The 27,014-nt window shown below is 38.4% G+C and overlaps 1 long non-coding RNA gene across 1 annotated transcript in view; it reads left to right on the top strand.

Moving 5' to 3' along the window:
• Nucleotides 1–257: 257 nt before the first annotated feature.
• Nucleotides 258–27,014, top strand: part of LOC139437608 (uncharacterized) — a 42,154-nt gene continuing 15,397 nt past the window's right edge. Inside the window, exons 1-2 of the long non-coding RNA XR_011647465.1 lie at nt 258–685; nt 19,082–19,213. This is a non-coding gene — a long non-coding RNA (uncharacterized lncRNA). The remainder of the gene's footprint in view (nt 686–19,081; nt 19,214–27,014) is intronic.

The raw sequence follows: 27,014 nt of genomic DNA, 5'->3' as shown, positions 1-27,014 counted from the left end.
CAAAATGACCAACCACCGAAAACCCTCCAACCCAGACTTTTATATTCAGCAAAGCATAAAGTATGCAGGTGTAATTAAATCAAAGATTTAGAGGCGAAAAACAAAAAGGAATTGGTGGTCCCCGCAGGGATCAGCGCCCCCAGAGGCCGACGCAGGGGGTGTTGGTGCCCAGGCTCCCCTCCCGGCCCCTCGCCCCCCTCCCCCGCCCCAGGCCACTGGGAGACCAAAGGGGAGGGGAGGGACCCAGCAGAGGACGCAGCCCCGCGACAGATGGGATGACAAAGGCTGGGGCTGCTCAGAAAGCGCCGGAGGCTGAGGAACAGTCGTTGAACTGCTGACAGCCGCATCCGTACCGCGCATCCCGCAAGCGGAAGGAGCGGGGCGGGCAGGAGCCCCCGGAGCCGCCCCCAGGGCACGCGGCGCCGCCAGCCTAACGCAGCGACCCGGCGTCTAACGACGCGGCAACCGCCTCTGGGCCCCGCGTGGGGGGGGGGGGGGGGGGCGGGCGGGCTCGTTGCTCAAATTACCCCCGGCTGGGGCTGTTGTCCAGAGCCCGCTGGGGGCAGAGCTAGCAAGGGAGGAGGAGCCTTAAGCGCCCTGGCCTGGACGCGAGCTGCGGGAGCTGGGCGGGCCCCAGGGTGCGGTCTCGCAGCGCAGCCACCCGGGCGCCTGTTGCACTAACCAGGTGAGTGCTGCAGTCGGCCAGGCACTGGTCACGTGGACAGGATCAGCGCCCCAGTAAGCTGAATTTCGCACCCCTTCTCCTGTGCCCACTTGGGCCCCTCCCAAGCAGCCTGGGATTATTTAAAAGCAAACAAACAAAAAACCAAAACCCTTCGAAGGTTAATGATACCGGAGAAATTGCAATCTCCAAGAATGCATGAATTGCATGAGAAATGGTAAATATAATTGAATATTCATTCTTAGATTCATTCTCAAGCATATGGCTACTTAAAGCATCGTCAAAATATTATCGTATGTGGTTTATTACATACGCAGATGTAGCTCATAGAATAAATGGCAGGGGATTAAATATACCTATATAATTAAAAGGTTTCTATATTTTAGTAGAAATGGTCTAAGGTCAACTTTTGTTAGGTGGCAAAAAGTTGAAGTTGTGTAATTCCATCCCGCGATCAGCCACTAGAAAATAATGCAAAGAAGTATGGATAGAAAAACAACAGACATTAAAATGAAAGTCTGAAAATATTTAAATCATCCAAAAAAGGGGTAGAATTTAAAAAACAGAAAGAACAGGCACAAAACTATTTATAAAATGCTATAGTTGATTCCAATTATATCAATACATGTATTAAATGTTGATGGACTGAAAAAAAATGGTGGCTCTCCACCCATAAAGCAGGAGACCTGGGGTAGGCTTGTGCCCAAGGCAGACTGCGGGGTGAACTTACACCATTTTTGTAGGGGACATCCTTGACCTAAGACCTCTGGCTGCGGTGTTGGTCCCCTTCGTACTTAGAAGCATCATTTTCAGCCTGCACGGAGTGCGCAGTTTGAGGTGAAGGCCCTGGGGAGGGAGGAGGCTCCGTCTGAACACAGAGCCTCAGGTGTCAGGGAGGCGGCTGCTTTGCCAGCATGAGGAGCACAGGCAGAGGGCCTCTTCCCTGACGCACTGGTCTGTCAGCTCTTCCATGAAGAAGCTCTCCAGCTTGATCTCATGCCTGATTTTTCTGAAGTAACTGCTTTTTGGTGACAGTTGAAGGGAGGGCTTCTGTCCCAAGAAGGCATCTCCAAATTCTAGCCCCAGGGTGAGGGGGAAGCAAAGAGGACTGAGAGCCTGAATTCACTCTGTGGAATCCCTGGAGTTGAAACGGTATCCTGTGCTGTTTCATATCTGTGGGGATTCATAGAGCTATACTATATGCCACATGGACTCTGCTTAGACCATCACTAATGAATTATAATGCAACTGCTCTATGGGATTTCATGATCATAGTACTTAGCTATACACTTAATTTTTTTTTTTTAATTACATCTTATTTGAGAGGACTTTGGTGGATATCTTCCTTTTCTCTTTTTTCCCTCCAGGTCTACTTGCTCTACTTCTCTGTTTTGAATGGGCTGATCTGAATTAATTTATTATTTGCTCTGAATTGTAGGTGGATTTGGCCAATGGGGAGCCAAGCAGGAGATTGGTGGGGAAAAGGAGGGTGAAGTCTGGATATTTTTTTCCCCAGATTTTCTCTCTGTTGGCTTGTCTCAGGCTGCTGCCAACTTTGCAGTCCTTTCTCCAGAACCTCCCCCCAGGAGGTGCTTTCCTACCCCCTCTTTACATCTTTGGAATTAGTCGCTTTATTAAATCCTCCATGAATAATCATAATTAAAGTATGTACCATCTGTTTTCTCCTAGAACCACAAATGATACAAAGACAAATTGGAAAATGTCTCTGTTCTCGGTTTTCTACCCTTAGTACCCTCTATCCACGTTTTACTTATGTGGACCACATACATGATCAGCCAAGCACTTGGCTATGTTATCACATCCCAAACTTATATTAATCAAAAATATCATGTGAATTTTTGTTTTCAGTTAACTTGTGCCTTGTTATTGATTTTTTTTTTGCTTATATGTATCTACCTTATGTTTATATGGATAGACTTTTAAAATAATATATCTATAAAGAAAAAATTCTTCAAGAACTTCTTCAAGAAATTTCACTCCCACTTCCTTGCAGTGTTTGGAATGTATTAGAGAAACTGTAAATATTTATTGAGTGAGTGCATAAATGAAGAAGTAAATAACTCCAATTAGTTGTAAGTAGTTTGTGGACTTTGATTTTTACAATAGGTGTTTATCTCCAACTATCTCATCCACTGTGACTGTTAGTAAAAGAAGCAAGAAATGTTAAATGAAACAATCTAAAAGTATTCATATTGCCTTGTCTGTGGAATTCCCCTAAGGCAATTAATCCTGTGTGGAAAAGTCAGGAGACCATTAAACTCTTAGATTGGAGATCACTGAGTTATAAATTACTTGCTAGAGAGAGACTGGGAAAAATTGAGTGGAAAGTAATTGAATCGCCTTGTTAGGGCCTAATGGCCCTGTTAGACGACACTTCTGGGAAGAAATTCCAAGAACATAGGCTTTGGTGTATGTCCTAGGAGAGAGAGGGGTAATATGATTGATGTTTCTAAACTCTTTATGTGATTATTATATTTAGTGATTTATTAAATTTCGCATCACACTTGTGTTCGTAGATTACACACTCTTTGGTCACTATGCATTATTTTCAGGATCTTTGGATTTTAATTTGCTAAGTCTGACTTTAGATTTTTCAAAGAAATCTATATTGAAATTATAGATAGTCTGCATTTTCCCTTTATTGGTGCTTTCTAAAGAATGCCTCTGCGAAAATCGACGTGCAGATGTCTGTTCGTGTCACTGCTCTTGGTTCTTCTGGCTATAGACCCAGTGGTGGTACTGCAGGGTCACATGGCAAGTCTCTTTTCAACTTCTTGAGGGACTGCCAAATAGTCCTCCACAGCTGCTGGACCGTCCTGCATTACCACCAGCCAACCAGGAAGAAGGGTTCCTATCTCTCCACAGCCTCTCCAGCACTTGGAATTCTTTTTTTGAATAGTGGCCATTCTGATAGGTGTGAAATGATAAGTCCTTGTGGAATTGGATTTGCATTGCCCTAATCAGAAGAGACCTTGAGCATTTTTTCCATGTTTTTTTTTTTCTTGTCATTTGTTATTTCTTCTTTGGACAAACGTCTCTCAAGTCTGTTGCTCATTTTTAAATTGGATTGCTTGGGCAAACATCATATAACTCACTGCCTCGGGCTGGAGAAGTGACACTTGGACTATCTCCAACCAGTGAACTCACAGCCACCACTGCCTTCTCGGAAATGGGAGGAGGCCATCTGACCCTATGAAGTGAGAACGAATGCATTTCCCATTCCATCTAGGACCTGTGAGTATTTTTTGAACATTTCATTAACATTTTTGTTATGAAAAAAACTGAGTCCAAGAAAGCTACCTCCTGTTTGGAAAATGATTCTAAATGACCCTATTTAAAGAATTATAGCATATTAAAAAACAAACAAACAAAAAAACCTTGGACATAATAGAACACAAATCTTCCTGTCTACCCAGGACATGTTCAAATCAGATCTTATGGTTTTTGGCCAAGAGTCACGCAAAGATTAGCAAAAAAGATCAGTTAGCAGGATCTCTTCAGACATGGTAACAGCATGAGTTTCTGATTATTAAAATATGAAACATTTCAGATGGGACTATATAATGATTTTAAATTCCTTACATTTTATGTAATCTTTGGACAGTTCATACATGTTGCAAACAGGCACGTCTCTATCAGTAGAATGCATTTAATTTCCTGTAAGGTGTAATGTGATAAACAAAGGGTATTACTTTTTATAGAGCCAAACCAGCTTGCAGCTCTTCTAACCATCACAAAATATACGAGGCAACTCTTTTCAGGTAGTGGACAACACGCAACATGAGCTAGATCACTGGAGAAGGGAACTGGGAAGTAAGTCCCACAACGGTCCTGCTTCTCTGCCTGGGGACAGTTTCCCAAGTCCAAGCTGAGCAAGGCAGTCGCACTGAGCTGAAGAGGCAGAGATCAGAGTTCAGGGCGGCGCAGGCAGCAAGAATCTTCAAGGCTATTGCATCAGGAGGGAACTGTGCAGAAAGAGCATCCCAAAGTGTGCGTGAGGGTTGTCTTCAAGTCCATTGCTAATATCTGGGCTGGACATAAATTGAGAGGTGGGTATATTTTGCAGTTGGAAGCAATTCATTTATTATACAATTTTGATATGTCAGTGGTTTTCAAAAGAAAACCAGTAGACTTTAAATTCTCTTTATTTAGTTCCCGTTATTAAAAGTGTCAGTGTAGTCATGATGTACAGCTACTTAATATTTATTAAGCATTATGAGCCTAGGCATTATATATGTTTTATTCTTCACAGCAATCCAACAAGATAATCCTCTTGTCTCCATTCTACACAGTCAGAAACTGAGACTAAGAGAGTCTAATAACTTGGCCAAGAAGTCACAGAACTATCCAGTGATGGACCCAGGACTCAAACCCAAACAGCCGCACAAGGTCCCGCTCCAGGCATTAACTTGCCAAGATGTTACTTCCTGTGGGGTAGGCACACTCAGTCACAACTTCCATAACATTCATGCAGTTCAGCTCATTACAAAAGTATGTGCTAGAAATTCCACCAGGTGCTGGTGATATGGAGATGATTAAGCCTGGATAACATACTACTGAGGGAGACAGATGTACAAAGATAATTAAACAATATGGTCATTAATTTAAAAAAAGGTTGTATGAGGACTAGTGAGGACACGGGGAGGGGGCCTACCAAGCCTGGGAGCGCAAGGGCAGGTTTAGGTTTAGATGATGGCCTCTGGGTTACAAATCCCCTCTCTCTGCTCCTTAACCCAGTGCTCTGCATGTACACTGACTGAACTGGTAGGCATCACAGATAGTAGCTGAGAAAGTGTCTCGGAACTACACTGATTGGGTGAGGGTCCTAAGTGCCACCATTATCAGATGTGACCTTGGACAAGTTACTTAATTTTTGAAGGACTCCACTTTCCTTCTCTCTAAAATAGGATTGCCCTGATAATGTGATACCCAGGTCCTGAGCCTCAACAGACTCCAGCACCTACAATCTGATTTATTGGACTTACCACACTCAGCTAAGATGGAGTTGAAGAAGGACAATCACCACACCATGGAGCCTAGAGTGATTACAACTGAAAATGGGAGGATGGCAGCCAGCATCCATGTGGAATCTGAGCCTCCTCTTGACATAGAGGTGCAATGGACACAACCAATCCAATGTCCACATAGAAGAGGTGGCATTGGATTGGGAAAAGTGGACATGGTGGACGATGGGTATGGGGAAGGGCAGGAAGAGATGAGAGGTGGGGGCGTATTTGGGACGTGGAGCTGCCCTGGATGGCGCCTCGGGGGTGATCACCGGACATCGTGGATCCTCACAGGGCCCACTGGATGGAATGGAGGAGAGTATGGGCCATGATGTGGACCATTGTCTATGAGGTGCAGAGGTGCCCAAAGATGTACTTACCAAATCCAATGGATGTGTCATGATGATGGGAACGAGTGTTTTTGGGGGGGGAGAGGGGGGATGGGGGGGTGGGGTTGAATGGGACCTCACATATATATTTTTAATGTAATATTATTACAAAGTCAATAAAAATAAAATAAAATAAAATAGGATTGCAGTAGTGATATGATGAAATGAAAAGCCCAAAGTACTTGACAAATTCTAGCAATTATTACTATTCACGAAACAGGCTTTAATTTCAATGGACCTAAAAAAAATTTCATAGGCGTTGAGTCTTACTGCTCGTATTGTACAATTAGATATGAACATTTAGGATATAAAAATTCTAAGAAACTAAGCTTTGTGTGGAAGCAAAACACACATCTACTCATTTGTCTTTTAGTCTCACTTCCATCCTCATAGAGATAATGAGAATTCATGAATCGTATTTTACAGCTTTTGCCAAAATAGCTGGCGATAGCAGCACTGCTGGTCTTGGCCTATGCTTTGAGATTTTTGTCCACATCACCTAGGAATTTCATTCCTATCCTGATCTTAGACAATTTTATATAGTCCAACACCCACTCCCATAAGCAAGCTAGCCCGATTCGTATGGTTATTTTTTTAAATTTCTCTCTGCCCCCCCACCCCAGTTGTCTTCTCCCTGTGTCCATTTGCTGTGTGTTCTTCTGTGACCGCTTCTCTCCTGATCAGTGGCACCAGGAATCTGTTTCTTTTTGTTGCGTCATCTTGTTATGTCAGCTCTCCGTGTGGGCGGCGCCATTCCTGGGCAGGCTGCACTTTATTTTGCACTGGGCCGCTCTCCTTATGGGGCACACTCCTTGTGCGTGGGGCTCCCCTACATGGGGGACACCCCTGTGTGGCATGGAACTCGTTGCGGGCATCAGCACTGCACATGGGCCAGCTCCACACGGGTCAAGGAGGACCGGGGTTTGAACCGCAGACCTCCCATGTGGTAGGTGGGCGCCCTATCCATTGGGCCAAGTCTGCTTCCCCATGTGGTAATTTTAACTTAGTTTATTTTGGTTCTAGGGAACCTACTTGGTTTCAGATGAACATTATAAGGTTGGATACTTTGTCAAGTCTCTTTCTTACTAAGTATAAAATTACATGAAATGTAAATTACTGACAAAGCCTAACTTGTCACCCATTTTTCTTGTGGATGGCGTAAAATTAGAAGGAATGTAAACCAATGGGGAAAAATGTGTAGCATGTTATCTAAATACTGGGCTTCAAAGTCAGTGAGCCTTCATGGAACATAATTACTAGTTATCTGAATAGTCAATGTCTAAGAGGCAAGACCTTTCTGAGGGACCATGTAACAGTTACCCAAGCATATTGTAAACCTTAGTTCATGTTCAGGGAAACCTGCTCTTGGCTTCTCAGCCAACCTTTCCCACTGGTTTACGTGGGACCCTGGGACCCACCCTATTTCACTGGCAGTTTCCTCCACTGTCCAGCTACCTACTGCTGCATCCTCGTTTCCAAGAGAAAAAGGAGAGGGGCTATGTATGTGCTAAAGCATGTCTTGGATTGCCATATCATGGAAATCAAAAAAATCCAGAGCCCTTCAAAATTAGGCCAGGGCCAGATGAAAGTAGCTAGCCCCCTCTACCCCTTCTCACCCAAATTAGTCCTCTACAGTAAAAGGTACCTCTCTATCAGAAAGTCACTTGGTTCCAAACTTTAGTCTTAACATTAAAAGAGAAAGAGGAGTCCTTTTCTAAAGCCTTTTCTTTCCAAAATTTCTCGAGAACTCATCACGAATACATTTCTTTACAATTTTAAATCTGACATGGATCAATTAGAGACTAAAAGAATATAGATTCATTTCACAGTACCAGAAGTTATATTTTATTACACAATAGTCAGGGAAAAATATCTACAAGAACAATAACTGCTGTGGAGCTGTATTCTCTGATGAAACAAACAAACATAATTATTTACTAGAAGAGCTATTTTCCTTAATAATTTAACAGTACTATATATATATATATATTTACAAAAAATCAAAGGCAGTAGAGAGTGTTTCTCTATAACTGATAATAAAAGAAAATATTAAAAAATAAGTAGTTTTTGTGTAGCCACATGAACCACCATTCTGAAATGCCAAATAAACGAATATATTGAATAACTACGTACTGAGCTACTACTAGGTTTAAGGCACTATTAACAAAAAATAACTAAAATTCACTATCAGAGGCCTGGATTTACAATATATTTTTTCACTGATTTCTTCATCTGCTTAATTTTCTTCTTTATGCCTTGATGACCTTGTTTTGACACATACCGAAAATATCTACAACCTAAAAAACAAAGCAGAACAGAGTTTTAATACTTATCAAATTCTTCAAATATATTTCTACTTGTAAAATTATTTAATGAAAATAATTGCTTTGTCTTATCTTTACAAATACATCCCAAGCATATTCTAAGAGCTGTCACCAATGAAACGTATTGCTTCCTACATGCAAAGATGTTCCTGATCCATCATAATTAAAGCATATACTTTAGCTTGTTTTCTGACCTGCTCACGAAGCCCCAGTTAGGGTGATATGCATAATACACAATATATATAATGACCTTTCTCAAAGAGCAAATTACCTTAGCTTCCCTCTTAATATTAGCTGGTCAATCAGTTAAAAAGGCATATACAAAATATGAGAGTTTGCCATAGAAAATACTGGTGAGATAATTAGAATACATGAAGCAAAGCTTGGAAGAGATCAAATATTATCTGTTCAAACGAGTTGTCTAGAAAGCAGCTCTGAAAATGGTTAATGTGCTACCTTTGCTGCCTAGTCTTACAATATTAAGAGGACCATTTATCAACTATTTCAAAGAAATGAAAAAAGTTTCAGTAAAAAATATAAACTGGATTTTAAGAGTTTATTTTTAATTTAGAAATTTAATAAGGAGACTCACACATGAAAATTAATTTCATTATAGTCTCACCATATATATATATCCACCCTGTCTGGAAAGCTCCAAGCTGCACACTGTACTTAGAGTAATCATTTTATTATCCCTGAAAATTGGGAACCAGAATTGCCAATATTTCATCAGCTGGGAAAAAAGGGCTTCTGTGGTTGTACTTTAATAACTTGTGCGGCAAAACTCACAGATCACACAGATTTCCACTTCCACCTAGAATGTAGAAAGCTAGAAAAAAGTTCACTCCCACTCTAACAATGAGAAAATGTCAAATGAACTGCAAACTCTTCTCTCTTCTTCAGCCTATCAGAGAGCTGGAGTCCCAGATCAACCAAGCAGCCTAAGGTCAAGGGAGGAAAGGCCTTCCAAAGAAAAGGGAGACCAGTAAGCCAGGGAGGACAGGCCGCCACTATACAAGCAGCGTATCTGGAAGCTCGGAGCAACAGCACACCTCATCTAGAAGAATCTGAATTCTGTGGTGTAGTGGCAAGAATCAAAAGAAGAACACAGCTCAGCACAAGAGACTGGCTTAACCCCCACACTAACACCTCGACAAAAGAGAAGTGTGCCCACTCTCAGCATAACAAGGCCTGATACTCATATTGTACTTTACAACTCATAAAGCACTTTGATATGACGTCCACTTGATGTTTACAACAATCCTATAAGTAAATCCACACAGGTGTTACAATGGACATTTCACAGAGAAGGTTCACAAAGATTAATTGCTTGGATCTAAAGTTATATGGAAAGTAAGTGACAGAAATGGAAAATGAGCCCGGGTCTACAAATTTGGCTCAAACACACTGCATTAAGTAGTAGAAAAATCCCATTCCTAATTGCATTTGTTCCTTTTCATCAGTGTATTTAGAAATAAAATTATTATACTCTTCTTTCTTCATCTCTTTTCTAACAAAAAACCCAACATTTTATTAATCTTAGTCACCATCTGAAACATTCATTGAAAATACTAATTCCAAAATTATACAAATCATATCTAAAACTGAATTGAAGAAGAATCTTTTTCACATACCTTAGGTCTCCTAGCAACCAACTGCTTACTAGTGGCCATTGTGAGGTTTACTTTCTTCATTTTGGATGTATTTTCTGATAGTTTCATTTCAGTACTGGCTAACTTTTCATATTTCAGTGGTACAAAGCAGGTCAGAGTTTGATCAGCCAAAATATTTTTCAAAGAAAACATCAACTCCCCTCTTCCTTTAAGAGGAGTTTCAATAAGTTAATGGATGTAATCTTTTTAGGGGGAAAAATATTGTTTCCTTACAGGAACAGGTAAGTAAATAGACAGCTAGGATAGAATAGTAAGTCCAATAGTAAGTCCAATAGAATATTTTTTCTATTTCCAATAAAGTAAACAATCTCAGTAAACTTTCTATACATGAACACCAAACAGTTATTTGTTTGGAAACAGTCCGTCTCCTATACCTTTATGCCCCCTTAAAAACACTCAAGTTAGAGCATGAAAACCAACCACAATCAACAATAGGAAATCACCACTTCTGATCACTGGGAATTCCTACAAGCTCACCACCTGGTCCTAACTCAAGACTGGTTCTTTCATTCAACTGTTATTTCTCAAGCACTTCATATCTCTGGGTAAGATTTAATATGAATGAACAGGCACACCTGTAATTTCAAACTCATCTAAAAAGTTATGTATAGCTTAAAAGGAAACAAAAACATGTACCTTTTCCTAATAGTAGTCCAGCTACCAAAGCTTTCTCACAAGCCAAAGCTTCATATTCTTTCCAATCGCTTTTTGCCCAAAGAGCTGAAGTGAAAGCTTGGCCATCAGTTTTTCCTGGAGTTCCACTCTTCTTGAACACAGGCGAGATGATTTCTGGAAAAGAAAATTGTCAAAAGGGAAGATCCATGACAGGGACAGATCTATATTTAACAATCTGAACTTAAGTAGAGTCTGTGGAAAGGCAAGGAAAAGGTTTCCAAAAACTTTAGTCTGTGTATTGGTCATGACATGACACAGCATGAAAGCAAATCCTTTTCTGTAGGAAGCTGATGTGGCTCAAGCAATTGGGCTCCCATCTACCACACAGGAGGTCCAGGGTTCGATAAGCAGGGCCTCCTGGTGAAGGCAAGCTGGCCCATGTGGAGAGCTGGCACAGATGGAGTGCTGTCCTGCACAGGAGTGCTGGCCGACACGGAGACCTGGCACAGCAAGATGATGCAACAAAAAGAGACACAGAAGAGAGACAATAAGAGATGCAGCACCAGGGAGCTGAGGTGGCAAAAGAGAATGATTGCCTCTTTCCCACTCCGGAAGGTCCAGGATCGGTTCCCAGAGCTGCTGAATGAGAATACAACAGACACAGAAGAACACACAGTGAATAGACAGAGAGCAATGGAGGGAGGGGGGAGAAATAAATAAATCTTTAAATATATATATATCTACTACTACTTTTACTTATTTTTTAAAAAAATCCTTTTCTGTTGTTCTCTTTTATGTCCATGTGCCACTTTCCATTTAATTAAATAACCAGTGTAGTACAAAACAATGATTAAGAATATAGACTCTGAAGTCAGACTCCTGGATTCTCAGAACTTCTACTTACCATCTGTGTGACCTGGGCAAGCTGCTTAACGTTTCAGACACTAATGGTGCCTATCCCACAGCAATGCTACTAGGGTGATACTGCTCCCATAATACAGGTCTCATATGAAGGTCTTTGCTTAGGGTCTAGTACAGAGAAAATGTTCAATAAATGTTAGCTATTATTATTATTATTACTTACTCCATTACGGTCTGTCTTCAGTATTTTCCCAAATATTTCCAAGCAGTTATATTCTTATTGCATCCAGCAAAATCTAAAACTGCAAATAATACTTCCAACCCCAATTTATGGTGTTCTTTTTTTTCTGCATTGATCATAATAGTTCAGGTTTATAAAAGACACTGAGGTACACAGAGCAAACAATATATATGTACATACAGGTGAGAAAGCAATACCGATTCCTAAGCCTTCTGGTCTAGTGAACAGTGTAAAGCAATGCATTTGCTCACACTCTCCCATACGAGGAATTCAATAATTTAGGCCACGCAAAGAGGCCAGGATGGGGAGGTTAAGCCCAGCATGGGTTATGCTCCTCTACTTACATATGACTGAGAATATTATTTAAAATATCTGCCCATTTGTGCTCTGTCTATAAGACTCTCTTGTATCAGGAGAGGGACCTAGGCAGCCCAGTACCAATCAGGCTTATTAAGCTGATTTTCTTCTATGAAGAAATATGTCCTTCTCTGTACTGAGCTAAAGCCCAGTAGGAATGAACATGAGGTGAATTCTATCAGGTGACGCCATGTCTCCTTTGCTGTCTAACATTTTATAACACGGCAAACCTTCCCTGCAAAGGGCCAGCTAGTAAATGTTTTAGGCTTTGTGTGCCACACAGTCTGCCACACTACTCAGTGCTCACATCAGAGTGCAAGAACAGCCCTAAACAAAATGAAAACAACTTTATTTATAAAAGTAGGAGACATTAGATTTGGCCCAAGGGTCATAATTTATACTCCCAGCTCTTTAGCTTGTCTCCACAAAGAGAGAGAAAACAAACTTATTTACCTGATTGTCTAAGTAATCTATGAAATTCCAACATCAGTTTATGAGATGGTACAATCTGATACAAAATCTAGAAGAAAAAATGTCATTTTTACACACTCTAATAAAGGTATTTCTCAAATTTCAGCTTACTTTCAAAGAAAACTCTTATTGCCTAATATGCCTCAATAAATAAACCAAGATTTTAAAAGATATTTTTCCCTCATACAATTTCAATTTGGATAGAGTAAAAGAAATTATAACCTCTGCTAATAACAAGATAATCAAGAGAATTATGGGAAGTATATGATGCCTTTTTTTTTTTGATGTACTGAGGGCCGGGGATTGAACCTGGGACCTCATATGTGGGAAGCAGCGCTCAACCACTGAGCCACATCGGCTCCTCTGAGTTGGTTTTTTTGTTTTGCAAGTTGGTTGTTCTTGTTTTTTCAGAAGACACCAGAAACCAAACCTGGGACCTCCCATGTGGAAGGCAGACGCTCAACTACTTGAGGCACATCCACTCCAATGATGACTTTTACTTTTCATCTCCACTTGTTTTTCTACTGAGTACCACACTTAAAAATTCAAATAATTTATTCTCAGAAGTCAGGAGCAAGGAGAAAAATAAAGAAAAAAGAAAGAACATCGCAGAAAATATTTAATATTTACAGATTAGAAGAGGCTAGAAATAATTATGGAAAACAAGAAAACTAAGAGAAGACAAGGTAACTATTTTGTAAGACTGTTTAGGAACAGAGTACATTATGGCTATGTGACTAAATATTTTTACACAATAGAAAGAAGAAAGGCAAAAGTTCTTTTTTTGAAAAATAAGAACTGTTTTTTAAGGAAATGCACAAATACAGGATTTAAAGTAAATTTATCTTTCTCATTTCAACGCATTTACTATTAGAAATGAATTGTCTGCTTGCTGGAGTACTTTGATCTTACAATAACATAATTTCCTACAAACTAAAACGTAAATTTTGTTAATTTCTCCACGTAAGGTTTTCAAAAGCTCAATCAATATCAATATGCCAATAGAAAATAGTAGTATTAACACTCATTTCCTATGAAAGTCACATTTGTCCCAAGGTTTATGGAATTATGTATAAAGCTCAATTCACTTCAATTTTTAAAAACTTTTTTACTGAAATAAAACATCCTCTCTCTGTCCTCTCCCTCTGGCACTACAATTACAAATATGTCAGACTTTATTACAATTCATTAATCCGCTCTTCTGCTATATCTAGTCTGCTATTTATCCCATCTACTGAGTTCTAAATTTCAAAAGTACAGTTTTCAAAAGGAAAAACAAAATTCTCTAAATCCATGTTCTCTTAAACATAAGTATATCCATATAGTTATTTTCTATAATCTTTGTGGCAGTTTGATAGTATTTATGAATTCCAAAAAGAGATATTAGGTTTGTAAACTGGTCTTTCTCTGGGCGTGATACCTATTGACTGTGTTAAATTCAAAGGCCTTATATTTACTTGATTCAATCAAGATTAAGGCTTTGATTCCACCATGTCATTAGTGTATGGAGGGGTGGAGGGTTGAGTCCCTGCCCCCTTGGGGGGCTAATATAAACAGACGCTTAATCAAGAACACAGGAGATACACAGAACAGAGAGGAAGAGAGACAGCTCCACCGACACGGCAGAGGACACGAGGGAAGTCAGATGGAACCATTCACCGGACAGCTTACAACTGACCTTGTGAAGAGAACAGAGCCCTTGAGCCCGGAAAGGAATGAGCCCTCCAGCCTACAGCTAAGATCTGAAGAAGCTGGACCCATGGAGCTTTACGAGGAAGAGGAAGGCTCAACCCTCGCAGACGTCACCTGCCACCTTGCTTCAACACAGGGCAGCAGACTTTGGATGAGAAAGTACCTCTTATGGTACCTTGAATTGGACTCTTTACGGCCTGGTAACTGTAAGCTTTTACTCCAAATAAATACACTTTATAAAAGCCAACACAGTTGGGGTCCTTTGCATCAGCACCCCTTGGCTCACTAATACAACCTGTTTTAAAGTTCTTTCAAATACATTAGTGTTCACGGTGAACCCAACTGTAACCCTATTGTAAACAGCAAACTACAGATATAGATACAATTTTATCTATATATAAATATAGATATAAATATACTAGCAAACTAAATTCAAACGCACATTAAAAGAACACCATGATCAAGTTGGTTTTATCGCACGTGTGCAAGGGTGGGTCAATGGAAGAAAATCAATTAATAGATCACCTTAACAGAATAAAGGGCGAAAAAAAAACATGATCATTTCTATTGATGCAGAATAGGCATTTGACAAAATCCAGCACTTCCTTGATAAAACACTTAGAACACTAGAAAGCGAAGGAAACTTCCTCATTAAGATAAAGAGCATATATGAAAAAACCACAGCTAACATCATACTCAATGGTAAGACTGAAAGCTTTCCCTCTAAGATCAAAACAAGATAAGAATGCCACAGTCACCACTGTTATTCAACATTGTCCTGGAAGTTCTAGTCAGAACAACTAGGCAAGAGAAAGAAATAAAATGTAATCAAATTGGAATGGAAGAAACAAAATATATTTCTATATGCAGAATACGTGATCCTATATGCATTAAGACTTGAAAATTCCACACTCAAGCTACCAGACCTAATAAATGAATTTAGGAAAGTGGCAAAGTACAAGATCAACACCCAAAATTCAGTCGTGTTTCTATATACTAGTAATGAACAATCTGAAAAAGAAATGAAAAAAAATATATTTACATAGCAATTGAAAGACTCAAGTACCTAGGAATAAATCTACCCAATGATTTAAAGGATTTGTACAGAGAAAACTACAAGGCATGCTGAAAGAAATCAAAGACCTAAATAAATGGAAAGACATGCTGTACTCAAGGATTTAAAAACTAAATATTGTTAAGATAACAACTCTACCCAAAGTGATTTACAGATTTAACACAATCCCAGTCAAAATTCTAACAGCCTTCTTTCCTAAATGGAAAAGTCAATCATCAAATTTATGTGGAAGGGAAAGGGACTCTAAATAGTCAAATCCATCTTGAAAAAGCAGAACAAAGTTGGAGGACTCTCATGTCCCGATCTTGAAATGTATTACAAAGCCACAGTAATCAAAACAGTATGGTACTGCCACAAGGACAGACATACAGATGAATGAAATCAAACTGAGAATTCTGAAAGTAACCCTCATATTTATGGCCAATTGATTTTTGACAAGAGGGCAAAGTCACTCAACTGGGAAAAATAGTCTCTTCATCAAATGGTGCTGGGAAAACAGGATATCCATATGTAAAAGAGTGAAGATGAACCCCTTCCTCATACCATACACAAAATTAATTCAAAATGGATCAGAGATCTAAATACAAGAATCAGAATTATAAAACTTCTAGAAGAACACATAGGGAAGCATCTTCGGGACCTTGCATTAGGCAATGGTTTCTTAGATTTTACACCCAAACCACAGGCAACAAAAAATAAAATAGATAAATGGGATCTCATCAAAATTAAAAACTTGATCATGAAAGTAAAACTTAATGAATGGGAGAAAATATTGGAAAACCACATATCTGATAAGGATTGAATATCCAGAATATATAAAGAAATCCTGAAACTCAACAACAAAAAGTCAAACAGCCCAATTACCAAATGGACAAGGGAAGCAGATGTGGCTCAAGCAGTTGGGCACCCACCTACCACAGGGGAGGTCCTGGGTTCAGTTCCCAGTGCCTCCTAAAGAAGATGAGCAAGACAACAAGCTGGCACGAGCTGGCACAGCAAGCTGGAGCAACAAGATGATTCAACAAGGAAATACAATGAGAGACAGAACAAGCAAGGAGCAGAGGTGGCTCAAGCAACTGGATTCCTCCCTCCCACATGGGAGGTCCCAGGTTTGGTTCCTGGTGCCTCCTAAAAAAATAGAAGCTGAGCACACAACAAACGGACACAGACAGTAGTAGACAGCTAGCACAAACAATGAGGGGAGGGGAGAAATAAATAAAATAAACCTTTTATAAAAAATGGGCAAAGACTTGAATAGAAATTTCTCCAAAGAAGATAGACAAATTGTTATGAACTATCACTTGCAGGAAACCAGCTTCACAAAAGAAGCCTATAAGAAGTCCATCAAAGATTAATGACATCAATTAAAGGCAAACTTGAACAGAGACCAAAAAGAGTAGTTTTTTGACAGGGACTGTACAACAAATCAAGCACATCCTTGCTAATTTTAACAACTACCAGTTCTTTATTGGTGAAAACATGAATCCAGATGCTATGGTTGCTCTCCTAGACTACCATGAGGATGTTGTGACCGCATATATGATTTCGAGGATGGTTTAAAAATAAAGAAATGTTAACAGATTTGGAAATTGCTTTGGATCTCTAAACTGTCATCATTTTCTTATCAATATTACAATATGCTAATGAAATATATTTTTTCAGCCCTGGATCAATTTATACATTCTAGGTATTATATATTCCTTAACATTTGGGGTGGCATATCATGTAGATGTATCTTCTCTGGTACCTTGGATGTGATAGTTGGGGAAAGAATTATTAGATTCACCTTCATGGTGAATCCCCATTCCTGGATTCTAATTTTTCTTGGGTTCACACTTTATTTCATCATTGGCTAAATAAAGCTTGGAGCAGTCATCTTTGAATGATTCCTTTCCTTAATCTTCAGCATCTAATCCGTCAGCCAGTCATGTTGACTCTACCACCAAAACACTTCACATTCTCTCCACTACCAAATGCTCTGTAGAAGCCACAAATCATAACTTACTTGGACATTGGAAATATTTCTTAACTAGCTTCACTCTTCCATTTTTGTTTCCCTATAATTTATTCCTTGATATAAATAAGTAAGATTGTACTGTTCTCCTGCTTAAAGTATGATGTTATTGCTTTCAGATATGTGCTGCCTGTCCTGGGGGCAATTTATATGTTACATAAGTGATGAAGGCTAGGCCAGGTGACTTGCTCTTGTAAAAGAAATGTGAGTCAATAAGTGTGAGTCAAAAGGATGTGTGCACCCTCGGCAAACACTTTAAGAACCAGCTCATGTTACAGTGCTCAAGGTTCCTGTGTGATAGATGCTAAGCCACATGGGGACCCTGAACTTTAAGAGAGCATAGGAAAGGTAGCTTTAATTTTCTAGCTTCTAACCTGAAGGTAAGAAAATTGCAAGGCATTTGAAACCAAGAAATGTAAGCCATTCTCAATTATCTTCCAGAGTAAACTGTGAAAAAAAAGGAAAGAAAAGCAATATAGATATAGGTAGAATAACCTGGATATATGGGGTGTACTAAAATGATGGAAAGGAGTTTTTCACTAATTAGATTCTAACAATTGCCAGGATAATTTATTCCTCAATTTCTCAAACTCATCAGTTATCTCCCAGTTTCAGAAAAATGGGTAAGTCCCACTTAAAAGCCCTTAACAATTTTTGCTCTTGTCTAAATGACATTAATAATGTATTTCCCTTTAGGCTTACTTAAATTTTCTTTAAGGATCAAATAAATACTTGAGACTAAAAATTCATTAAGAAGGGTTTGCTGCAGCAGAATGACTGCTGATCATAGGCAGAATGAAAGAAACAAGGCATTCTCTGGATGGTGTATGGGTTCTGAACAGTACAGGTTTACACTTTAAGCAGGAGGTGTTTGAGAAGGAACTATGATTCTGTCAGTAATTGAGAATAAATTACATTTTTGCTTTATTTGGAGTTTTGCAACACAAAAATATTGTATTTGATATTACTTCCATTTTTTATTAAGATGACTTACAAAGGAATATAATTTATGTATATTTATAAATATATACATATATACATAAATCTATACTGAACTTCCTTGAGGAGCAGAAAAAGAAGACATTATAGTCAGCTTTAACATCATCTGTGGTTAGACAGGGAAAATAAAACCTCTAAATTAAGAACTAACTAACATCTCTCACTTTAATGGCATCCTGTTTTTAGAAAAAAATTTTACGGAAGTACAAGCTATGTTTCCTTTGTGAAAATCACACCTGCAATTGCCACTATGATACATATAATATTTTTGTAGTGATTTTTATTCTGTGGCACACAGATGAAGGACAGAATAATTCAGTATAGTTAGCTAAAACTTCACTTATCCCAAGAAATTACAATTTAAGTGATAAAAGATGACTATAAATTATGTTTTATTCTTTCTGAAATATGTTATTCTAATGATTACTTCTATATCACAGCATAGGTGGAGTCTGCAAATCACTGAAAAAGTGAATCTTGGAAATACTCTACGAAAATTTTAGGCTCTAATTTTCCTTCAACTTCTACGTCATATAAATCATGCATGGTGTGATTTGTTCTGAGTTTTGAATGTCAACCTCATGTATAGTTTGACATGTTTTTTTATGGTAGTTTCCATCTAACACTGTGCTATTCAATTGTTCATGGTTTTGGCACTTAGGGTTGGAAAAAGGTGGTTTTCCAGAGATGCTCTGCCAAAGTGGAAAATCAGATGAGGAGGTTTTCTGGAGTTGCTGAACCACCACTTTGATGTACATCTATCAGAAAACAACTTTTTGCCATATGAAAGAAGGTATGTAGTAATACTGGAAGTTTATGGTCCATAGTGTGAGCTAGACCTACCAATGCATAATTTCTTAGTGATTTAAATTATTTACTGGAATGTAATATTCTTCAAGTTTTATTAGAGACTTGAAACAGGCTGTGATTTTTAGAATCTTAATGGCATTTTATTTTATTTATTTATTCTTGTTTTTTCTATTTTTTTAATGTTACATTAAAAAAATATGAGGTCCCCATATGTCCCTCAGCCCCCTCAACCCACTCCTCCACCCAGAACAACAACCTCCTCCATCATCATGAGACATTCATTGCATTTGGTGAATACATCTCTGAGCATCGCTGCACCTCATGGTCAATGGTCCACACCATAGCCCACACACTCCCACAGTCCACCCAGTTGGCCATGGGTGGACATACAATGTCTGGCAACTATCCCTGCAGCACCACCCAGGACAACTCCAACCTCCAAAAATGCCCCACATCACAACTATTCCTCCCATTCCCTACCCCAGCAGCCACCATGGCCACTTTTTCCACACCAATGTCACATTACTAATCACAATAGTTCATGAATAGAATATTAGTAAGTCCCCTCTAATCCATTCTCTATTACTCTATCCTGTGGACCCTAGAATGGCCATGTCCACTCCACATCTATATCAAGAGTGGGCTTAGATTCCACATGAATGTTGGATGCAATTCTCCTGGTTTCAGCTGTAGGCACTCTTGGCTCTCAGGTGTGGTGGTTGACCTTCTTCATCTCCATGTTAGCTGAGTGGGGTAAGTTCAATAAACCAGAGAGTAGGAGCTGCAAGTCTGTTGAGGCTTGTAATAGTCCAGGGCCTGGCTATTACATGGTCAGTCCAGAGATTCAGGTGCCCTGGGTATACACTAAACACCAGCACCAACTACAGATATGTTAAAAGTAACAGGAGAGGCTTGTGGAAAAAGATCACATCTGAGTCCAGTTCTGTCGCACAGAAACACAAAATCCAAAGTAGGGCCAACTGACATGGCACTGAACTCCTTTTGCCATGCCCATAGAACCTGTGGGTTTCTGCAGCCCTCTGAAGAACCAATACCTGGGGTTGCATCTACTTTTATCTGTCTCTGGGACTCTGTTCAGATGTGCATAAGGGCAGCCCATCTGATAACCTCCCAGCTTTTTTGGAGACTCATAGCCATATAAACTCATTTGTCCTTTCCATTTCCCCCTTTTATTCAGATCAAAAAGCATTTTTAACTCCTGGTATTATATGTAGACTGAGACATTCTGCTGGTCCGAATTGACCATTTTATTCAAGGTCATATATTTTAAGAATATTTTTCTACAATTTCTTAATCTCATGTTTTTCTCAGGATTACATTTTATTCACTCTAAGACAGAAGCAGTAACTTTGGAATAGAATATAAAATAAATTTAAAGTTATTATTTCCCAAATAATTTAGGAGAAAATTAGATTTAATGTTGATATGACTGATTCTGAAAGTTTTGTGTGTAGTTGTCCTTTTTTGTCCTTTTCATTTCCACCTTTTATTCAGGTCAAAAAGCAATTTTAACTCCTGGTATTACATGTAGACTGAGATATTCTACTGGTCCGAGTTTACCCTTTTATTCAAGGTCATTTTCTAGTTACATCATCAGCTGGTGCTTGGTAGTAATCCCTCAGTGCCAGGGAGGCTCATCCCCGGGAGTCCTGTCACACGCTGGGGGCAAGGCAATGAATTTACATGCTGAGCTTGGCTTTGAGACTGGCCACATTTGAGCAACATGGAGGCTCTCAGGAGGTAACTCTTAGGTACGCTGCAGCTCTAGGTTTTGTTCTTATTTCAGATGCACCTTCTTACAAGCATAGTCATTATTATCAAGGGCTCATTGTTGGACCTTCCTTCTTTTTTGTTCTTTGCGGTTGCACTTGGGGGATTGTTGCTTTTCCTTTAGAGACTGGGATAGAGCTCTCCTGGCTAGGAACTCAGCACTTCCTCACTTGTAAAACCCAAACATTTTTATGTACCCTGGACATATAGCCTGGAGAACTCCCTACCAACCATGTGTCCCCTGTCTATAACATCCCACACCAGTACTCCTCCCCTACCATTGTCGAACCTCTCTGTGATCCAAAACTTTCTAAAAAATGAGACCCAATATATTGCCAGTGTCCATTAATAGTAAAATGGAATACAGTGATGAGTTTAAAGGTTAGATATAGAATACATATTCATTTAGAAAAATTAAGGTAAAAATATTTTGGGGTATCAAAAAATTTAAAAATGCAAAAGCTCTTTTTTTTGATGTTTTGCCTTCCATCACTGCAATAAGTGTTGCCCTGTATGCAAATTGGCAAGGCAACTTTTTTCATCTTTTCCTCAGTGTCTACGTCCTTTCTTTTTCTTTTTTTCCTAATTATTAAGCTTATCTTCACAGAAGTTTTAGATCACAGTAATTTATATATACAATATACAGTACTCCCACATATCCAACATAAAACCCTTTTCCCTTCCACAGCAATAATCTTTTTACATGTTCATATTATACTTACTGAATCTGATGTATAGATATTGAAAGAATAGCTTTCAATCAAGGTAACATTTGGGTTTACATTGTGGTTTATATTTCAGACTATACAATTTTTTGAAGTTTTAGTTATCTTATGTTCTACAATATGATTTACATTTTAGCCTATCAGCCCCTATACATTTTTGGAGTAATTTAGCATGTCTTATATCCATCCTTGCATAATCTTGTGGAACATTTCTAGTGCCCACACAGCTACATTGATTCCATCTATTCAATACCTGTTTCCCCCTCCCTTCAGGGCCCACAGTGACAGTCAGTCTTCATTGCTTGAAGGGCCATGTTCAGAGATACTTGCAACAGTGTTAAAGGCTTGACATGCTCAACTGCCCTAATGCATTGGGAGCCACCATTTCTCTCAAGAGATAAAATTCCCTCTATTTGAGAACATCATTCCTCCCCAGGATGTGGGTATACCTTCACTCTCATTATATGATTCTCTGTCCAATGATATAATCCACTATGGCAAAATGAGCACTCATACACTCCCAAAAAGCCTGTCCTGTGTCAGATTATCCACTTTAAGCATCTTAAACAGTGAACCTTCCTTATTATATTTTTGAAAAAGTTTTCTCAGCATTATACTCTCAACCAAATACCTGACAATCTCCTATGATCGTATGTTCCCCCACCCTTCCTCCAATTTCTTGGGCAATATTACCCTTCCTCCCATCCCTAGCCCCCGTCAAGCCCACAAAACCCACCCAAAAGTAACCCCTTTCCCCCATTTTATCCCTTCCTTGTATAAATACTTACCTCCAACTTAACATAGGTTTCACCCATGTAGGTGTCAGCTTGCATCCTTCCTCTACCCCCCAATTTCCTTTAAGCCTATCATCCAGTCTCTAGCTCTATGAGGCAGCTTGGTTTACTTATTTAATATCATTGAGGTCATGCAGTATTTATCCTTCAATGCCTGGGTTGCTTCACTCAACATAAGGTTCTCAAAATTCATCCATGTTATCACATGTGTTTGTAGTGTATTTGTTCTTAAAGCTGAGTAGTATTCCATTGTATGTATATACCACATTGTATTTATCCATTCATCTGTTGATCGGCATTTGGGTTGATTCCAACTTTTGGCAGTAGTGAACAATGCTGCTGTGAACATTGGTGTGCATATATTGGCTTTTGTCCTTGTTTTCTGTTCTACTGGGTATATACCTAGTAATGGAATTGTGGGGTCATATGGCAAATCTATAGCTAGTTTTTTCAGAAACTGCCAAACTGTCCTCCAGAATGGCTGGATCTTTCTGCATTCCCACCAGCAGTGGTTGAGTTTTCCCATTCCTCCACATCTTCTCCAGCATTTGTAGTCTTCTGTTTTTTTCATAGCTGCCAATCTTATGGGAGTAAGATGGGATCTCATTGTAGTTTTGATTTGCATTTCCCTAATAGCTAGAGATTTGGGGCATTTTTTTCATGTGATTTTTAGGCATTTGTATTTCTCCTTTGGAGAAGTGTCTGTTTAAATCTCTTTCCCATTTTTAAAATGGGTTGTTTGTCTTTTTATTTTCAATATATAGGAGTTGTTTGTATATGCAGATTATAAGTCTCCTATCAGATATAAGTTTACCAAATATTTTCTTCCATTGTGTAGGCGCTTTCTTCACTTTCTTGACAAAATCCTTTGAGGTGCAGAAGGCTTTAATTTTGAGGAAGTCCCATTTATCTATTTGTTCTTTTGCTTCTTGTGCTTTTGGTATGAAGTTCATGAAACCATTTCCTATTACAAGGTCCCGTAGATGCTTCCCTACACTGCTTTCCAAAGTCTTTATGGACTTGGATCTTATATTTAGATATTTGATTCATCTTGAGATGATTTTTGCATAAGGTGTGAGTTGGTAATCTTCTTTCATTCTTTTACATATGGATATCCAGTTCTCCAGGCACCATTTGTTGAAAAGGCCATTCTCTCCTAGTTGAGAGGGTTTGGTGGCTTTATCAAATATTATATGGCTATATATATGAGGATCTATATAAGAACTCTCAGTTCAGTTCCATTGGTCAGTGTGTCTCTCCTTGTGCCAATACCATGCTGTTTTCACTACTGTAGCTTTGTAGTATGTTTTGAAGTGAGGTAGTGTGATTCCTCCAATTTCATTTTTCCCCCCCAATATGTCTGGTTATTTGGGGCCTCTTTCTTTTCCAAATACATTTCATAGTTAGCTTTTCTAGTTCCTTAAAAATGCTGTGTTGATTTTTATTGGGATTGCATTGAATGTGTAGATCAGTTTTGGTAGGATACACATCTTAATAATATTTATTCTTCCTATCCATGAACAGGGAATATTCTTCCATTTATTTTGGTCTTCTTTGATTTCCTTGAACAGCGTTGTGTAGTTCTCTCTGTGTAAGTTTTTTTACATCTTTACTTAAATTTATTCCTAGTTATTTGATTTTTTTATTTAATATTTTAAAAGGAATTTGTTTCTTGATTTCCTCCCGAGCTTGCTCATTATTGATATAGAGAAATGCTACTGATTTTTTTGTAGAGATCCTATAACCTGCGACTTTATTAAACTCATTTATGAGTTCTAGAAGCTTTTTGTAGACCTTTCATGGTTTTCTTTGTATAGGATCATATCATCTGCAAATAATGAAATTTTGACTTCTTTCTTTCCAATGTGAATGCCTTTTATGTCTGGTTCTAGCCTCAATGCTCGAGCAAGTACTTCTAAGACAATTTTAAACAGAAGAGGTGATAGTGGGCATCCTTGTCTTGTTCCTGAACTTAGAGGGAAAGATTTTAGGATTTCATCATTTTAAACGATGTTGGCTGTGGGTTTTTTCATATATACTCTTTATCATGTTCAGAAATTTCCTTGTATTCCAATCTCTTACAGTGTTTTTATGAAGAAAGCGAGTTATATTTTGTCAAATGCTTTTTCTGCATCTATAGATATAATCATGTGATTTTTTCCTTCAATCTATTTATATGGTGTATTACATTGATTGATTTTCTTATGTTGAGACATCCTTGCATACCCGGAATGAATCCCACTTCGTCATGGTGTATAATTCATTTAATGTGTTATTGAATATGGTTAGCAAGTATTTTGTTGGGTATTTTTGTGTCTAGGTTCATTAGAGAAATTGGTCTGTAATTTTCCGTTCTTGTGGTGTCTTTGTTGAGTTTAGTACTAGAGTAATGTTGGCATCATAGAAGGAGTTAGGTAATGTTCCTTCTGTTTCAATTTTTTGGAAGATTTTCAGCAATGCTGGCATTAGTTCTTTCCAGAATATTTTGTAGAATTCACCTGTGAAGCCATCTGGCCAGGGGCTCTTCTTAGTTGGTAGGTTTTTAATGACTGAATCTACCTCTTTACTTGTCATTGTTTTGTTGAGATCATCAATTACTTCTTTCATCAACAGAGGCTGCGTATGTGTTTATAGGAATTTGTCCATTTCCTTTGAATTGTCATTTTCGTTGGAATATAATTTTTCAAAGTAATCCTCTTATGATAGTGTTTAGTTCTGTGGGGTCAGTGGTGATATCTCCTTTCTCATTTCTTATTTTTTGTATTTGCGTCTTCTCTTTTTTCTTTGTTAGTCTAGCTAAGGGTTTGTCAATTTTATTGATCTTCTCAAAGAACCAGCTCTTGGTTTTATCTTTTCAAGTGCTTTCTGATTTTCTATTTCATTTAGTTCTGCCTTTATCTTTGTTCTTTCTTTCTTTCTTTTTCCTGTGGGGTTACTTTGTTGTTTTTTTACTAATTCCTCCAAATGTGCAGTTAGTTCTTCAATTTTTACTCCTTCTTCTTTCTTGATGTATGAATTTATAGCTATAAATTTCCCTCTCAGTACTGCTTTTGCTGCATCCCATAAGTTTCGATATGTTATGTTTTCATTTTCATTAGTTTTAAGGTAGTTATAAATTTCTATTGAGATTTCCTCTTTGACCCACTGTTTTTCTAAGAGTGTGCTGTTTAATTTCCATATCTTGGTCTGAAATCTGGGCCTTGGGCCATTGCAGATTACCAGCTTCACTCCACTGTGGTCAGAGATATTATTTTGTATGATTTCAATCTTTCTGAATTCATTGAGCCTTTCTTTGTGGCCTAACATATGGTTTATCTTAGAGAATGATCCATTTGCACTTGAGAAAAATGTACATCCTCCTGTATTCGGATGTAATGATTTGTATATGTCGTTAGGTCCAGCTCCTCTAATATACTGTTCAAAGTTTTTGTTTCTTTATTGATTCTCTTTTGAGATGTTCTGTCCAAAGTTGATAGTGATGTATTAAAGTCTCCCCCTATAATTGTAGAGGCATCAGTTCTTTCATGTAGTTTATCCAGTGTTTGACTCATGTATTTGGAGGTACCTTTGTTAGGAGCATAAATATTTATAATTGTTCGTTCTTGAAAGATTATCCCTTTCACTAATATGTAGTATCCATCTTTGTCTCTCACAATTGTTTCACATTTAAAGTCTATTTTGTCTGATATTAATATAGCTTCTTCTGCCTTTTTTGGGTTATTTTTTGCTTCTAAGATTGTTTTCTAGCCAATCACTTTCAACCTTCTTGAATCTCTGGGTCTAAGATGAGTTTCTTGTACATAGCATATAGATGGGTCATATTTCCTTATCCAATCTTCCAGTCAAAATCTTTTGGCAGGTGTGTTTAATCCTTTGACTTTCAGTGCTATTACTCTCAAGGAATTATTGACGTTATCCATATTTTCTTCACGCTTCTATTTGTCTTTTTTTTTTAACTTCTCTTTTTGTCTTTTTGTTGCTCTTACACTCTCCTCCAACTCTGCTTCTTCTGTTTTTTTCTTTCTTCCTGCAGAACTCCCTTTAGTATTTCTCAAAGGGCAGAGTTTTTGTTGGCATTCACTTTTAATTTCTGTTTATCTGTGAATATTTTAACTCCCCATCATTTTTGAATACTAGCTTAGCTGGATAGGGTATTCTTGGTTGGAAATTTATTTCTTGTAGTACCTTGACTATATCATACCACTGCCTTCTTGCCTCCATGGTTTCAGATGAGAAATCAGCACTTAATATCATGGAGCACTCTTTGTATGTGATGGTTCTCTTTTCTCTTGCTGCTTTTAGAATTTTCTCTTTATATTGAGCATTGGATAATTTGACAAGTATATATCTTGGGGTAGGCCTGTTGGGATTTAAGTTGTTTGGGGTGTGTTGGGCTTCCTGGATATATACATCCATCTCTCTCAGTAGATTTGGGAAGTTTTCAGCCATTATTTCCTCCAACACCCCTTATGTC

The sequence above is a fragment of the Dasypus novemcinctus genome, chromosome 25 (genome assembly GCF_030445035.2).
Source record: "Dasypus novemcinctus isolate mDasNov1 chromosome 25, mDasNov1.1.hap2, whole genome shotgun sequence".
In the NCBI taxonomy this organism is placed as follows: Eukaryota; Metazoa; Chordata; class Mammalia; order Cingulata; family Dasypodidae; genus Dasypus; species Dasypus novemcinctus.
Note: the sequence above shows the minus strand (reverse complement) of the source record. Positions and strands in the feature narration are given on the sequence as shown.